Here is a 16,866-nt window from a genome sequence, read left to right on the forward strand (position 1 = left end):
ACATGTATGGATAGCGTACACATTCAAAATATATTTCTATACAGCATGAGGCAGGCTCAGACGGTGTTAGGCCCAGTATGGATTGCACGTGATTGCACAAAGGTTAGAAAGGGTACCGTATCCCTGGATAACATGTATGGATAGCGTACACATTCAAAATATATGTCTATACAGCATGAAGCAGGCTCAGACGGTGTTAGGCCCAGTATGGATTGCACGTGATTGCACAAAGGTTAGAAAGGGTACCGTATCCCTGGATAACATGTATGGATAGCGTACACATTCAAAATATATGTCTATACAGCATGAGGCAGGCTCAGACGGTGTTAGGCCCAGTATGGATTGCACGTGATTGCACAAAGGTTAGAAAGGGTACCGTATCCCTGGATAACATGTATGGATAGCGTACACATTCAAAATATATGTCTCAGGAGGCAGGCTCAGACGGTGTTAGGCCCAGTATGGATTGCACGTGATTGCACAAAGGTTAGAAAGGGTACCGTATCCCCGGATAACATGTATGGATAGCGTACACATTCAAAATATATGTCTATACAGCATGAGGCAGGCTCAGACGGTGTTAGGCCCAGTATGGATTGCACGTGATTGCACAAAGGTTAGAAAGGGTACCGTATCCCTGGATAACATGTATGGATAGCGTACACATTCAAAATATATGTCTATACAGCATGAGGCAGGCTCAGACGGTGTTAGGCCCAGTATGGATTGCACGTGATTGCACAAAGGTTAGAAAGGGTACCGTATCCCTGGATAACATGTATGGATAGCGTACACATTCAAAATATATGTCTCAGGAGGCAGGCTCAGACGGTGTTAGGCCCAGTATGGATTGCACGTGATTGCACAAAGGTTAGAAAGGGTACCGTATCCCTGGATAACATGTATGGATAGCGTACACATTCAAAATATATGTCTATACAGCATGAGGCAGGCTCAGACGGTGTTAGGCCCAGTATGGATTGCACGTGATTGCACAAAGGTTAGAAAGGGTACCGTATCCCTGGATAACATGTATGGATAGCGTACACATTCAAAATATATGTCTATACAGCATGAGGCAGGCTCAGACGGTGTTAGGCCCAGTATGGATTGCACGTGATTGCACAAAGGTTAGAAAGGGTACCGTATCCCTGGATAACATGTATGGATAGCGTACACATTTAAAATATATGTCTATACAGCATGAGGCAGGCTCAGACGGTGTTAGGCCCAGTATGGATTGCACGTGATTGCACAAAGGTTAGAAAGGGTACCGTATCCCTGGATAACATGTATGGATAGCATACACATTCAAAATATATGTCTCAGGAGGCAGGCTCAGACGGTGTTAGGCCCAGTATGGATTGCACGTGATTGCACAAAGGTTAGAAAGGGTACCGTATCCCCGGATAACATGTATGGATAGCGTACACATTCAAAATATATGTCTATACAGCATGAGGCAGGCTCAGACGGTGTTAGGCCCAGTATGGATTGCACGTGATTGCACAAAGGTTAGAAAGGGTACCGTATCCCTGGATAACATGTATGGATAGCGTACACATTCAAAATATATGTCTATACAGCATGAGGCAGGCTCAGACGGTGTTAGGCCCAGTATGGATTGCACGTGATTGCACAAAGGTTAGAAAGGGTACCGTATCCCTGGATAACATGTATGGATAGCGTACACATTCAAAATATATGTCTCAGGAGGCAGGCTCAGACGGTGTTAGGCCCAGTATGGATTGCACGTGATTGCACAAAGGTTAGAAAGGGTACCGTATCCCTGGATAACATGTATGGATAGCGTACACATTCAAAATATATGTCTATACAGCATGAGGCAGGCTCAGACGGTGTTAGGCCCAGTATGGATTGCACGTGATTGCACAAAGGTTAGAAAGGGTACCGTATCCCTGGATAACATGTATGGATAGCGTACACATTCAAAATATATGTCTATACAGCATGAAGCAGGCTCAGACGGTGTTAGGCCCAGTATGGATTGCACGTGATTGCACAAAGGTTAGAAAGGGTACCGTATCCCTGGATAACATGTATGGATAGCGTACACATTCAAAATATATGTCTATACAGCATGAGGCAGGCTCAGACGGTGTTAGGCCCAGTATGGATTGCACGTGATTGCACAAAGGTTAGAAAGGGTACCGTATCCCTGGATAACATGTATGGATAGCGTACACATTCAAAATATATGTCTCAGGAGGCAGGCTCAGACGGTGTTAGGCCCAGTATGGATTGCACGTGATTGCACAAAGGTTAGAAAGGGTACCGTATCCCCGGATAACATGTATGGATAGCGTACACATTCAAAATATATGTCTATACAGCATGAGGCAGGCTCAGACGGTGTTAGGCCCAGTATGGATTGCACGTGATTGCACAAAGGTTAGAAAGGGTACCGTATCCCTGGATAACATGTATGGATAGCGTACACATTCAAAATATATGTCTATACAGCATGAGGCAGGCTCAGACGGTGTTAGGCCCAGTATGGATTGCACGTGATTGCACAAAGGTTAGAAAGGGTACCGTATCCCTGGATAACATGTATGGATAGCGTACACATTCAAAATATATGTCTCAGGAGGCAGGCTCAGACGGTGTTAGGCCCAGTATGGATTGCACGTGATTGCACAAAGGTTAGAAAGGGTACCGTATCCCTGGATAACATGTATGGATAGCGTACACATTCAAAATATATGTCTATACAGCATGAGGCAGGCTCAGACGGTGTTAGGCCCAGTATGGATTGCACGTGATTGCACAAAGGTTAGAAAGGGTACCGTATCCCTGGATAACATGTATGGATAGCGTACACATTCAAAATATATGTCTATACAGCATGAGGCAGGCTCAGACGGTGTTAGGCCCAGTATGGATTGCACGTGATTGCACAAAGGTTAGAAAGGGTACCGTATCCCTGGATAACATGTATGGATAGCGTACACATTTAAAATATATGTCTATACAGCATGAGGCAGGCTCAGACGGTGTTAGGCCCAGTATGGATTGCACGTGATTGCACAAAGGTTAGAAAGGGTACCGTATCCCTGGATAACATGTATGGATAGCATACACATTCAAAATATATGTCTCAGGAGGCAGGCTCAGACGGTGTTAGGCCCAGTATGGATTGCACGTGATTGCACAAAGGTTAGAAAGGGTACCGTATCCCCGGATAACATGTATGGATAGCGTACACATTCAAAATATATGTCTATACAGCATGAGGCAGGCTCAGACGGTGTTAGGCCCAGTATGGATTGCACGTGATTGCACAAAGGTTAGAAAGGGTACCGTATCCCTGGATAACATGTATGGATAGCGTACACATTCAAAATATATGTCTATACAGCATGAGGCAGGCTCAGACGGTGTTAGGCCCAGTATGGATTGCACGTGATTGCACAAAGGTTAGAAAGGGTACCGTATCCCTGGATAACATGTATGGATAGCGTACACATTCAAAATATATGTCTCAGGAGGCAGGCTCAGACGGTGTTAGGCCCAGTATGGATTGCACGTGATTGCACAAAGGTTAGAAAGGGTACCGTATCCCTGGATAACATGTATGGATAGCGTACACATTCAAAATATATGTCTATACAGCATGAGGCAGGCTCAGACGGTGTTAGGCCCAGTATGGATTGCACGTGATTGCACAAAGGTTAGAAAGGGTACCGTATCCCTGGATAACATGTATGGATAGCGTACACATTCAAAATATATGTCTCAGGAGGCAGGCTCAGACGGTGTTAGGCCCAGTATGGATTGCACGTGATTGCACAAAGGTTAGAAAGGGTACCGTATCCCCGGATAACATGTATGGATAGCGTACACATTCAAAATATATGTCTCAGGAGGCAGGCTCAGACGGTCTTAGGCCCAGTATGGATTACACGTGATTGCACAAAGGTTAGAAAGGGTACCGTATCCCTGGATAACATGTATGGATAGCGTACACATTCAAAATATATGTCTATACAGCATGAGGCAGGCTCAGACGGTGTTAGGCCCAGTATGGATTGCACGTGATTGCACAAAGGTTAGAAAGGGTACCGTATCCCTGGATAACATGTATGGATAGCGTACACATTCAAAATATATGTCTCAGGAGGCAGGCTCAGACAGTGTCAGGCACAGTATGGATTGCACGTGATTGCACAAAGGTTAGAAAGGGTACCGTATCCCTGGATAACATGTATGGATAGCGTACACATTCAAAATATATGTCTCAGGAGGCAGGCTCAGACGGTGTTAGGCCCAGTATGGATTGCACGTGATTGCACAAAGGTTAGAAAGGGTACCGTATCCCTGGATAACATGTATGGATAGCGTACACATTCAAAATATATTTCTCAGGAGGCAGGCTCAGACGGTGTCAGGCACAGTATGGATTTGACGGCCCAGATTACACAGCGGAGGAGCAGGGAGAGGTAAAGATTGCAAATGCTGGGGCCCTGCCCAAGCAAGGGGGGCCCACTCGTGGGCGTCGGTACTGGCACTGGGCCCCTCATAGTACAGCGGTGTGTCTGACGTCGGGTGTGCACCACCACCGTCAGAGACACTTGATTGCACTATGAGGGACCCTGTGCCAGTGCCCGCGCCCAAGAGTCGGCCTACCCACCTGTCCAGGGCAACGGCACTCGCACGGTGTCGTGCGGTAGGTGGTGACCCCGGCCATGGGTGGGAGGCAGCACAGTTAGGGAGTTTTAGAAAGTGGCATATTTTGATGTTGGACATTCAGCTGATGCAAAAGGCGAAATAGGTGAAGTACCAGGAAGAGGTGGACCAAAGCAAGCCATTTTTCTGTCACCCTATGTGTCATCAGGGGAAGGTGGGACAAAATCCTTGGAAACCCATGCGTGGTTCATTTTAATGAAGGTTAGATCATCCACATTTTGGGTTGACAGACGGGTCCTTTTTTCTGTCAGGATTGATCCAGCTGCACTGAAGACTCTTTCCGATAGCACACTTGCAGCTGGGCAAGCGAGCTCCTGTAAGGCATATTGGGCCAATTCAGGCCAGGTGTCCAGTTTAGCGGCCCAATAGTCAAAGGGGAATGACCTGTGTGGGAGAACATCGATATGGAAGGAAAAGTAGTTTGTTACCATAGTTGACAACTGCTGTCTCCTGTCACTTTCCATCGATGCAGTATTACCAGTTGTGTGAGCGGTATTTGAAAAATCAGTCCACAACATTGTCATGAAACCCCTGTCTCCAACGCCACTTCTGCTGTGTGCACCACGAACACCTCTGCCAAGCTGCCCCCGGCCCGTACGGCTCGTGTGAGAACCATCACCGCTGCTGTGTGCTGGGAATGCCTCAAGCAACCGATTTACCAGAGTTGCTTGTTTATTAGCCAATATTAGGTCAAGGTTCTCCTGTGGCATGATGTTTTGTAATTTGCCTTCATAGCGTGGATCCAGGATCTGGCCAACCAGTAGTCGTAATCGTTCATCATTTTGGCAATGCGGGGGTCCCTTTTTAGGATCCGCAAGGCATAATCTGTCATTTGGGCCAATGTTCCCGGTGTCAATGATGCACTGCGAGTGCTGGGTGGAGGAGCACTTTCTGGCAAATCCACATCCCTCCAGTCACGCACAAACCCTGTACCAGACCTTACCACGCCAACATTTTCACTTGCCCCACGAGATGCATCCTCCTCCCCTAAGTAATCATCCCCATCATCCTCCTCCTCCTCCTCCTCTTCTTCCACCACCTCGTCCAGGAGAGGTCCCTGAGCAGACAATGGCTGAATGTCATCAAGGATTCCCTCCTCCTCTTCCTCCTCATCAACATTGGCTGCAGACGCCTGCTCCTTAAGGTGCGTCAAAGTTTGCATGAGCAGACGCATAAGTGGGATGCTCATGCTTAGGATGGCGTCGTCTGCGCTTACCAGCCGTGTGCATTCCTCAAAACACTGAAGGACTTTACAAAGGTCTTTCAGCTTCGACCACTGCACACCTGTCAACTCCATGTCTGCTCTCAAAGTGCCTGGCCGTGTATCCTCCCACAAATGCATTATGGCCTGCCTCTGCTCGCACAGCCGCTCCACCATGTGCAGGGTGGAGTTCCACCTTGTTGCAATGTCGATAATGAGGCGGTGGTTGGGAAGGTGGAGCAATCGCTGCAGCTTCTGCATACGAACGGAGTGTACAGGCGACCGGCGGATGTGCGCGCACAGTCTTCGCACCTTCTGGAGCAGGGCTGTTAACTCCGGATAATTTTTGAGGAAGCACTGCACCACCAGGTTCAAGGTGTGAGCCAAGCAAGGTATGTGGCTGAGTTTTGAAAGGGCTATGGCTGCCACAAAATTACGGCCGTTATCACTAACTACCTTGCCTGCCTCAAGATGTACACTGCCCAGCCATGACTCAGTTTGTCGCTTCAAGTACTCGGCCAGCACCTCGGCGGTGTGTCTGTCGCCCAAACACATCATCTGCAACACAGCCTGCTGACGCTTTCCACTAGCTGCTCGATAGGGGGACACATCGTGTGCAACAGTGGCAGCTGCAGATGGAGTGCTCGTACGACTGTGCTCTGTGGACGAGCTTTCACTTCTGGAGGAGGTGGAGGAGGAGGAGGGTCGAACGCCTACAGCCAACTGTTTCCTATACCGTGGGCTAGGCAGCACTGTCCCACCACCGCTGTCCCCTGTGGACCCTGCATCCACCACATTAACCCAGTGCGCAGTGATGGACACGTAACGGCCCTGGCCATGCCGACTGGACCATGCATCAGTTGTGAGGTGCACCTTTCCGCTCACTGACTGCTTGAGTGCATGGACAATGCGGTCTTTCACATGATGGTGGAGGGCTGGGATGGCTTTGCGAGAGAAGAAGTGGCGACTGGGTAGGTCATAGCGTGGTACTGCATAGGCCATGAGTTTGCGGAAAGCTGTACTTTCCACCAACCGAAAGGGCATCATCTCAAACGAGATTAGTTTGGCAATGTGGGCATTCAAACCCAGTGTACGCGGATGAGAGACTGAGTACTTTCTTGACCTACTCATAGTGTCTGGGAGGGTAAGCTGGACTTGAGAGCTGCATATGGTGGAAGTAGCGGAGGACAGGGCGGACTGAGAGAGGGTTGATGATGATGATGGAGTTGGTGTTCTTTCTGATGGCCTAGAATCAGTATTTCGTTGATATAACAGTGGGATTCCCTGACTGCTGTGGTCTTGCAACGACACCTCAACATTTGCTGCTGTGCTAACCGGTGGGCTTACAGTGGGGGAAACAATGTAGCGTTGCTGACTACCTTCGTTGTGATCAGTTGCACATGTGGCACTTGAGGTTTGGTGTTGTGTCCACGCTTGCAAGTGCATGCTGGTTAAATGTCTAAGCATGCAACTGGTATTCAAATTTTTCAGATTTTTCCCTCGGCTAAAGGTCTTTGCGCACTTCTTACAGATAACCTTGGCCTGATCATGAGGATTTTGTTCAAAAAAGTGCCACACTGCACTCTTCCTACTTTGGCAGACATTTTGCGGCCTAGCACGCTGTGATCTTTTGACCCTCTGGACAAGCTGTCCAGCAACTCTTTTGATGTTTGGAACCTGTCTTTGGAGTGCTCCGGGCCTGCCAGATAACAGCTGTTGCGATGTCGATGTCTGCTGTGGATGCTCCTCATCTGAGCTATTGGAAGCAGCACCCTCTTCCCCCAATGGATGCCAATCTGGGTCAACAACTGGGTCATCCATCACCTCCTCTTCTATGTCATGTGCACCTTCCTCTGTGTCACCGTGTATGGTGGTATAGTGTGCGGGAAGGGGCACCTGAGTCTCATCAGGGTCAGAATCTGGCTCTGTACACTGTGAGGACAATGTAGTGCTCTGAGTGAATGTACCAGCAGAATCATCCATCAGCGGCTGTGCATCAGTGCACTCCATGTCAGATTCATCTTGGCCTGGGTAATTCACCATTTGACTTGATAATCCAGGCATGGTATGTGAAAACAGCTCCATGGAGTAATCAGTAGTATGGCCTGCGTCATCCTTCAATCTTGGTTGGGGTGAAGGACACAAGGAAAGGTGTGGTTCATGAACATGAGCCTCCAATGACGACTCAGTGCTTTTACTTTTTACAACTGAAGAAGAGGAGGCGATAGAGCTGGAGGCTGAGTCAGCAATGTAAGACAAAACTTTTTCCTGATGCTCTGGCTTTAAAAGCGGTTTGCCAACTCCTAGAAAACTAAGCGTTCGAGGCCTTATGTAGCCAGACGATGACGCAGGGTCAGCACCTCCTGCATTCGGTCCTATTTTGCTCTTGCCACTACCATCAGATCCACCACCAACACCATCATTACCAGCTGCCAACCCCCGCCCAATTCCACGGCCTCTTCCACCAGCCTTCCTCATTTTTGGTAGAAATGTAGACAAAATCCAACAAACTATATAGTAATGTAAAACAAGGTACAAGGTGTCTATAGGACAGGGGAGATTTTGAATTTCTGCACACACTTGTGGACAGTGGACACTTTTGGATTGTGTGAGGCCCACTGATATCTGAGCGCTATGTGACAGGCTCGATGGCACAGCTGTGACAAAAGTGACTAGAGGATAAGGGAGATTTTGAATTTTTGCACACACTTGTGGACAGTGGACACTTTTGGATTGTGTGAGGCCCACTGATATCTGAGCGCTATGTGACAGGCTCGATGGCACTGCTGTGACAAAAGTGACTAGAGGATAAGGGAGATTTTGAATTTCTGCACACACTTGTGGACAGTGGACACTTTTGGATTGTGTGAGGCCCACTGATATCTGAGCGCTATGTGACAGGCTCGATGGCACAGCTGTGACAAAAGTGACTAGAGGATAAGGGAGATTTTGAATTTCTGCACACACTTGTGGACAGTGGACACTTTTGGATTGTGTGAGGCCCACTGATACCTGAGCGCTATGTGACAGGCTCGATGGCACAGCTGTGACAAAAGTGACTAGAGGATAAGGGAGATTTTGAATTTCTGCACACACTTGTGGACAGTGGACACTTTTGGATTGTGTGAGGCCCACTGATATCTGAGCGCTATGTGACAGGCTCGATGGCACAGCTGTGACAAAAGTGACTAGAGGATAAGGGAGATTTTGAATTTCTGCACACACTTGTGGACAGTGGACACTTTTGGATTGTGTGAGGCCCACTGATATCTGAGCGCTATGTGACAGGCTCGATGGCACTGCTGTGACAAAAGTGACTAGAGGATAAAGGAGATTTTGAATTTCTGCACACACTTGTGGACAGTGGACACTTTTGGATTGTGTGAGGCCCACTGATATCTGAGCGCTATGTGACAGGCTCGATGGCACAGCTGTGACAAAAGTGACTAGAGGATAAGGGAGATTTTGAATTTCTGCACACACTTGTGGACAGTGGACACTTTTGGATTGTGTGAGGCCCACTGATATCTGAGCGCTATGTGACAGGCTCGATGGCACAGCTGTGACAAAAGTGACTAGAGGATAAGGGAGATTTTGAATTTCTGCACACACTTGTGGACAGTGGACACTTTTGGATTGTGTGAGGCCCACTGATATCTGAGCGCTATGTGACAGGCTCGATGGCACAGCTGTGACAAAAGTGACTAGAGGATAAGGGAGATTGGATTGCTTTTAAAAAAGCAGTTTGCGGAGCAGTGGGTAAACAGCAATGCCAGCCTGTCAGGAAGCCTTAGAAGGCAGCCCAACAACCAACACCACTGATACACCACTATATAGCCTCCCCTTGCACTGCACACACAGTGACTGGTGTGTTGTGCAGGCCAAATTGCTAGCAGCAGAAGCAGTTTTTTTTTCTTCTCAGCAGGACAAAAAAAAAAAATTGGGATTGCTTTTAAAAAAGCAGTTTGCGGAGCAGTGGGTAAACAGCAATGCCAGCCTGTCAGGAAGCCTTAAAAGGCAGCCCAACAACCAACACCACTATATAGCCTCCCCTTGCACTGCACACACAGTGACTGGTGTGTTGTGCAGGCCAAATCGCTAGCAGCAGAAGCAGTTTTTTTGTCTTCTTCCCTGCCTAACGCTCTCCCTACAGAATCAGCAGCAACCTCTCCCTATACTAAGATCGGCAGAAGTAAGATGGCGGTCGGCGTGCACGCCCTTTTATACCCCCTGTGACGCCCACCAAAGCAAGCCAATCACTTGCATGCCCTTCTGAAAGATGGTGGTGACCCGTGCCTATGTCATCACGTTGCCCACAGTGTCCGTGGATCCTGATTGGCTGAAAAAGAGTGCAAAACAAACTTTTGAAACGCGACTTTGGCGCGTAAGTCGCCGACCTCGTGGCCGACTTCATCCTAGGGTCGGGTTTCGTTTCATGAAACCCGACTTTGCCAAAAGTCGGCGAGTTTTGAATTTTTTCGACCCGTTTCGCTCAACTCTATTGCAGAATATTAGATCAGCGAGCTGTCAATGTGAAGTTGATGTCCCATCCTGGGACAAGGTAAAAAGAAGTTAATAAAAAAATGGTAAAAATATATAAAATAAAATTGCTAAATAAAGAGCGAAAAATAAAAAGGAAAAATATGAGTCCAATAAAAAAAAGCCATCATACAGCTCCTTCAGCAGAAAAGAAAAAAGTTATAGATCTCAGAATTAAGCTATGGAAAAAATATTTCATTTTCCTATAAAATATTTTTTATTGTGTAAAAGCCCCCCCCAAAAAAAAAATGTAAACATGGTATCGCTGTAAAAAAAATATATAAATATGGTATCACTGTAATCATATTGACCCAAAGCTGTCTTATCAATTTTACCACATGTGGTATGGCATAACCCCCACTAAAAAAAAAACAATTCCTGATTTACTGATTTTTGTTCATTCTGCCTACCAAAAATCGGAATAGAATACAATTAAAAAATGTAATGTGCCTGAATATGTTACCAATAAAAACGTCAACCTGTCCCGCAAAAAATAAGCCATCGCATGACCCTGTCTGCAAAAATATGGAAAAATTATAGCTAGAAAAATATGGCAAAAGCAAGTTTTTGCAATAAAAAGTGTCTTTTACTGTGTGACAGTTGAAACCCATGGCAGAAGATTCCCTAGATGGAGGCAGATGGAGGCACTGTGGACGCCATCTGTCCACCTATTATCTGGCACTGTCTGTCTTTTTAGGCGTGCAAAAAAGCGCTGTCTGCCACAGTTTTGTGCATCTCTGAAAAGAATGACACAGCTGAACAGAAGCCAGACTGAGTCCAGAGTAACTCTGCTGCCTCATTATAAAGATTGGATTCCTCAGGGTTTTCATTTAAATCACGTCACTTAGGCTGGTTTCACATTTGCGTTTTTTTTCGCGGTAATTTAGCGCTAAATAGCGCATGCGTTTTTTTTCCTATACTTTGCATGGGATGCGCTTATGTGCGCATACACATGCGTTTGTACGCGTTTTACCGCGCATGCGTTTTTTTGCGGTATGCGCTCGGGCGCACAAAATGCAACTTGTTGCATTTTTTGTGCGTCCGATTTGCCTCAAAAAAACGCATGCTCGCAATGCGTTTTTTTTACAGCAAGACACCCATTATAAGTCTATGGTGAGCATATGTGCGCATTGGCATGCTTATGTATGCGGTTTTTTGCACATGCGTTTTTTTTTTTACCATTAGTTTAGACAATGGAATTTAGGGGTTTGGGTAAAGTTAGGGTTAGTTAAGGGGGTTTAGGGTTAGGGTTAGGGTCAGGGTTAGGGTTAGGGTCAGGGTTAGGGTTAAGTATGGTTTGGTTAAGGGTTAGGGTCAGGGTTAGGGTTAGGGTTAGGGTTAGGGTCAGGGTTAGGGTCAGGGTTAAGTATGGTTTGGTTAGGGGTTAGGGTCAGGGTTAGGGTTAGGGTTAGGGTTAGGGTCAGGGTTAGGGTTAGGGTTAAGGTTAGTTAGGGTTTGGGTTAGGGTTAAGTATGGTTTGGTTAAGGGTTAGGGTCAGGGTTAGGGTTAAGTATGGTTTGGTTAAGGGTTAGGGTTAGGGTTAGGGTCAGGGTCAGGGTTAGGGTTAGGGTCAGGGTCAGGGTTAGGGTTAGGGTTAGGGTCAGGGTTAGGGTCAGGGTTAGGGTTAAGTATGGTTTGGTTAAGGGTTAGGGTCAGGGTTAGGGTTAGGGTTAGGGTCAGGGTTAGGGTTAGGGTTAAGGTTAGTTAGGGTTTGGGTTAGGGTTAAGTATGGTTTGGTTAAGGGTTAGGGTCAGGGTTAGGGTTAAGTATGGTTTGGTTAAGGGTTAGGGTTAGGGTTAGGGTCAAGGTTAGGGTTAGGGTTAGGGTCAGGGTTAGGGTCAGGGTTAGGGTTAAGTATGGTTTGGTTAAGGGTTAGGGTCAGGGTTAGGGTTAGGGTTAGGGTTAGGGTCAGGGTTAGGGTTAGGGTTAAGGTTAGTTAGGGTTTGGGTTAGGGTTAAGTATGGTTTGGTTAAGGGTTAGGGTCAGGGTTAGGGTTAAGTATGGTTTGGTTAAGGGTTAGGGTTAGGGTCAGGGTTAGGGTTAGGGTCAGGGTTAGGGTTAAGGTTAGTTAGGGTTTGTGTTAGGGTTAAGTATGGTTTGGTTAAGGGTTAGGGTCAGGGTTAGGGTTAAGTATGGTTTGGTTAAGGGTTAGGGTTAGGGTTAGGGTTAGGGTCAGGGTTAGGGTTAGGGTCAGGGTTAGGGTTAGTAAAGTCATGGTTTGGGTTAGTGTGAGGGGCCACCTAATGTTGGAAAAAAACGCAAACGCGGTAAAAACGCACTAAAAACGCATACAAACGCATAAAAACGCTGCGTTTTTTTCATGCATGCTCATAAAAATGCTTGAAAAAAACGCAGCAGTTGTATGCTTTTGTATGCGTTTTTCAATGCGTTTTTTTGCGGGAAAAACGCGCTGCAAAAAAAAGCAAGTGTGAAACAGGCCTTAGAGATTAAGGCCACATATGCACTTATTCAGAATTTGGTGATTGTTTACTCCAGTATTTGTAAGCCAAAACCAGGAGTGGAATGGTCAGAGGAATAGCATAATAGAAATATTTGTGCCCCTTCTGCATTTATCACCCACTCCTGGTTTTGGCTTACAAATACTGGGGTAAAAAAAAATCACCAATTACAGTCATATGTTAAAGTTTGGGCACCCCTATTAATGTTAACCTTTTTTCTTTATAACAATTTTGTTTTTTGCAACAGCTATTTCAGTTTCATATATCTAATAACTGATGGACTCAGTTATATTTCTGGATTCAAATGAGGTTTATTGTACTAACAGAAAATGTGCAATCTGCATTTAAACAAAATTTGACCTGTGCAAAAGTATGGGCACCCTTATCATTTTCTTGATTTGAACACTCCTAACTACTTTTTATTAACTTCCTGAAGCATTAAATTGGTTTTGTAACCTCATTGAGCTTTGAACTTCATAGCCAAGTGTATCAAATCATGAGAAAAGGTATTTAAGGTGGCCACTTGCAAGTAGTTCTCCTATTTGATTCTCCTATGAAGAGTGGCATCAGGGGCTCCTCAAAACAACTCTCAAATGATCTGAAAATATAGATTATTCAACATAGCTTTTCAGGGGAAGGATACAAAAAGTTGTCTCAGAGATTTAACCTGTCAGTTTCCACTGTGAGGAACATAGTAAGGAAAAGGAAGAACACAGGTACAGTTCTTGTTAAGCCCAGAAGTGGCAGGCCAAGAAAAATATCAGAAAGGCAGAGAAGAAGAATGGTGAGAACAGTCAAGGACAATCCACAGACCACCTCCAAAGACCTGCAGCATCATCTTGCTGCAGATGGTGTCACTGTGCATCGGTCAACAATACAGCACACTTTGCACAAGGAGAAGCTGTATGGGAGAGAGATGCGAAAGAAGCCGTTTCTGCAAGCACGCCACAAACGGAGTCGCCTGAGGTATGCAAAAGCACATTTGGACAAGCCAGTTACATTTTGGAAGAAGGTCCTGTGGACTGATGAAACAAAGATTGAGTTGTTTGGTCATACAACAAGGCGTTATGCATGGAGGCTAAAAAACACAGCATTCCAAGAAAAACACTTGCTACCCAGAGTAAAATTTGGTGGAGGTTCCATCATGCTTTGGGGCTGTGTGGCCAATGCCGGCACCGGGAATCTTGTTAAAGTTGAGGGTCGCATGGATTCAACTCAGTATCAGCAGATTCTTGACAATAATGTGCAAGAATCAGTGACGAAGTTGAAGTTACGCAGGGGATGGATATTTCAGCAAGACAATGATCCAAAACACTGCTCCAAATCTACTCAGGCATTCATGCAGAGGAACAATTACAATGTTCTGGAATGGCCATCCCAGTTCCCAGACCTGAATATCATTGAACATCTGTGGGATTATTTGAAGCGGGCTGTCCATGCTCGGCGACCATCAAACTTAACTGAACTGGAATTGTTTTGTAAACAGGAATGGTCATAAATACCTTCGTCCAGGATCCAGGAACTCATTAATAGATACAGGAAGCGACTAGAGGCTGTTATTTTTGCAAAAGGAGCATCTACGAAATATTAATGTCACTTTTATGTTGAGGTGCCCATACTTTTGCACTGGTCAAATTTTGTTTAAATGCAGATTGCACATTTTCTGTTAGTACAATAAACCTCATTTGAATCCAGAAATATAACTGAGTCCATCAGTTATTAGATATATGAAACTGAAATAGCTGTTGCAAAAACCAAAATTGTTATAAAGAAAAAAGGTTAACATTAATTGGGGTGCCCAAACTTTAACATATGACTGTACTGAATGTGTGCATGTGGCCTTAGATGTAAACCCTGATGTCAGTGCTCAGTGTAGAGCACCAGATAATTGTGATCCCAAATGTTATGTAAAATGTTCCCATCAAAAGTTTCAAATCAATCCACAAAAGCAAATATGGCTAAAAGAACATTTATGTGTGAAAAACTTGATTTTTTTTTTTTATTTTCATGGTTCAACGTTATAAACTACTTTGAAGCACCTGGGTGTTCAAGGTGCTCACCACACATCTAGATAAATTCCCTAAGTGGTCTATTTTCCAAAATGGTGTCACTTGTGAGCTGATTCCCCTTTTTAGGTTCATCGGGGGTTCTTCAAATGTGATATTGCTTCCGCTAATTATTCCAGCAAGTTTTACATTCAAAAAGTCAAATGGCAATCTTTCATTTCCCACAAAGCAGGAGAAGATTGTAAGACGATAGAAAAGCATTTTCAACTTGCCCTTTCCTCAGTTCGAAATGTGATTAATAAATGGCAGTTAACAGGAACAGTAGAGGTCAAGATTAGGTCTGGAAGACCAAGCAACATTTCAGTGAGAGCTGCTTGTAGGCTTGCTAGAGTGTCAAATCAGAACCCCCACTTGACTGCAAAAGAGCGTCAGAAAGATTTAGCAGACTCTTGAGTTGTGGTACATTGTTCAACTGTTCAGAGAAAACTGCACAAATATGGCGTTCATAGAAGAGTCATCATAAAAAAACCTCACCATATAATTCAGTCAGAAGTATGCAAAAGAACATCTAAACAATCCTGATGCATTTTGGAAACAAATCCTGTGTTTAGGTGAAGTTAAAAAAAGAAATATTTGGCCACAACGATCAAAGGTATGTGTGGAGAAAAAAGGCCACAGAATTTCAGGAAAAGAACATCTTGCTAACCATTAAGTATGAGGGTGGATCAATCATGCTTTGGGATTGTGTTTCAGCCAATGGCAGTGGGAACAATTCATGGATAGAGGGAAGAACAGATTCAATGAAATTTCACCAAACTCTGCAAACTTAACACCATCTGTAAAAAAAGCTGAATTTGAAAAGAAAATGATATTTTCAAATCGATAATGATCCTAAACACACGTCCAAATCCAAAATATAAGCTACCTCAAAAGGTGCAAGCTGAAGGTTTTACAATGGCCCTCACAGTCCACTGATCTAAACATCATTGAAAATCTGTGGCCAGACATCAAAATAGCAGTGCATGCAAGAAGACCCAGGAATCTCACAGAACTGGAAGAGTTTTCCAAGGAAGAATGGATGAAAATCCCTCAAACAAGAACTGAAAGACTCTTGACTGGCTATAAAAAACATTTCCAAGTTGTGCTACTTTCCAAAGTGGATGCTACTGGGTACTAACCATTTAAGGTGCCCAAACGTTTACATGCCACTTTATGTACATATATACATATATCATTTCGTAAAAGTATATAATTCATAAGCAGAACTTCTGTAGATGTTACAGTAACTGTAAAGTATGATTTAAAATTTATATATCAAATGTAGAAAAAATATTGCATTATTTATAGCAGTGTTTCCCAAACTCCAGTCCTCGGGGCCCCCAACACATCATATTTTTAGCATCACCTTAGTACTGCACAGGCGAGAGAACCTCAGGCACTTTCTGATGCCTTGATAACAATTTCATCACCTGTGTAATACTAAGTAAATCCTGAAAACATGATCGGCTGAGGGCCGTGAGGACGGGAGTTTGGGAAACACTGGTCTATGGTAATCAATCAAGTATATTTGTGATTTTTTTTGTGCTGGCAAAGATAGAGAAAAAAAAGTAACATGAATTTTTTACAGGAAAAAAATGTGTTTTTGTAATTTTATTATCATTGATTTATATTAGGCTAGGATCACAAGATGATATTTTCTGTCATCTGAGAAAATTAGTCTGATTATACTAATCAGACTGTGATCAGATTATGAAAATTATGTGATCAAACTGAAAATAAGGTAATCTGCACGAGCCCTTAAATTGCACTTTTAGTTTCCTTTAAAAAAAAATAAAATATCCCCTTTTTTCTGGGACATAGCTGTACGTAGTTCATATGTGCCCCCCCACACTGATGCCAATACTGGAATATGAAAATAAGACGCATTTTTCTATTTCCCAACCCTTCAGTA

This window comes from Dendrobates tinctorius, unplaced genomic scaffold (genome assembly GCF_039654945.1).
Source record: "Dendrobates tinctorius isolate UK_male_01 unplaced genomic scaffold, ASM3965494v1 ptg000029l, whole genome shotgun sequence".
In the NCBI taxonomy this organism is placed as follows: Eukaryota; Metazoa; Chordata; class Amphibia; order Anura; family Dendrobatidae; genus Dendrobates; species Dendrobates tinctorius.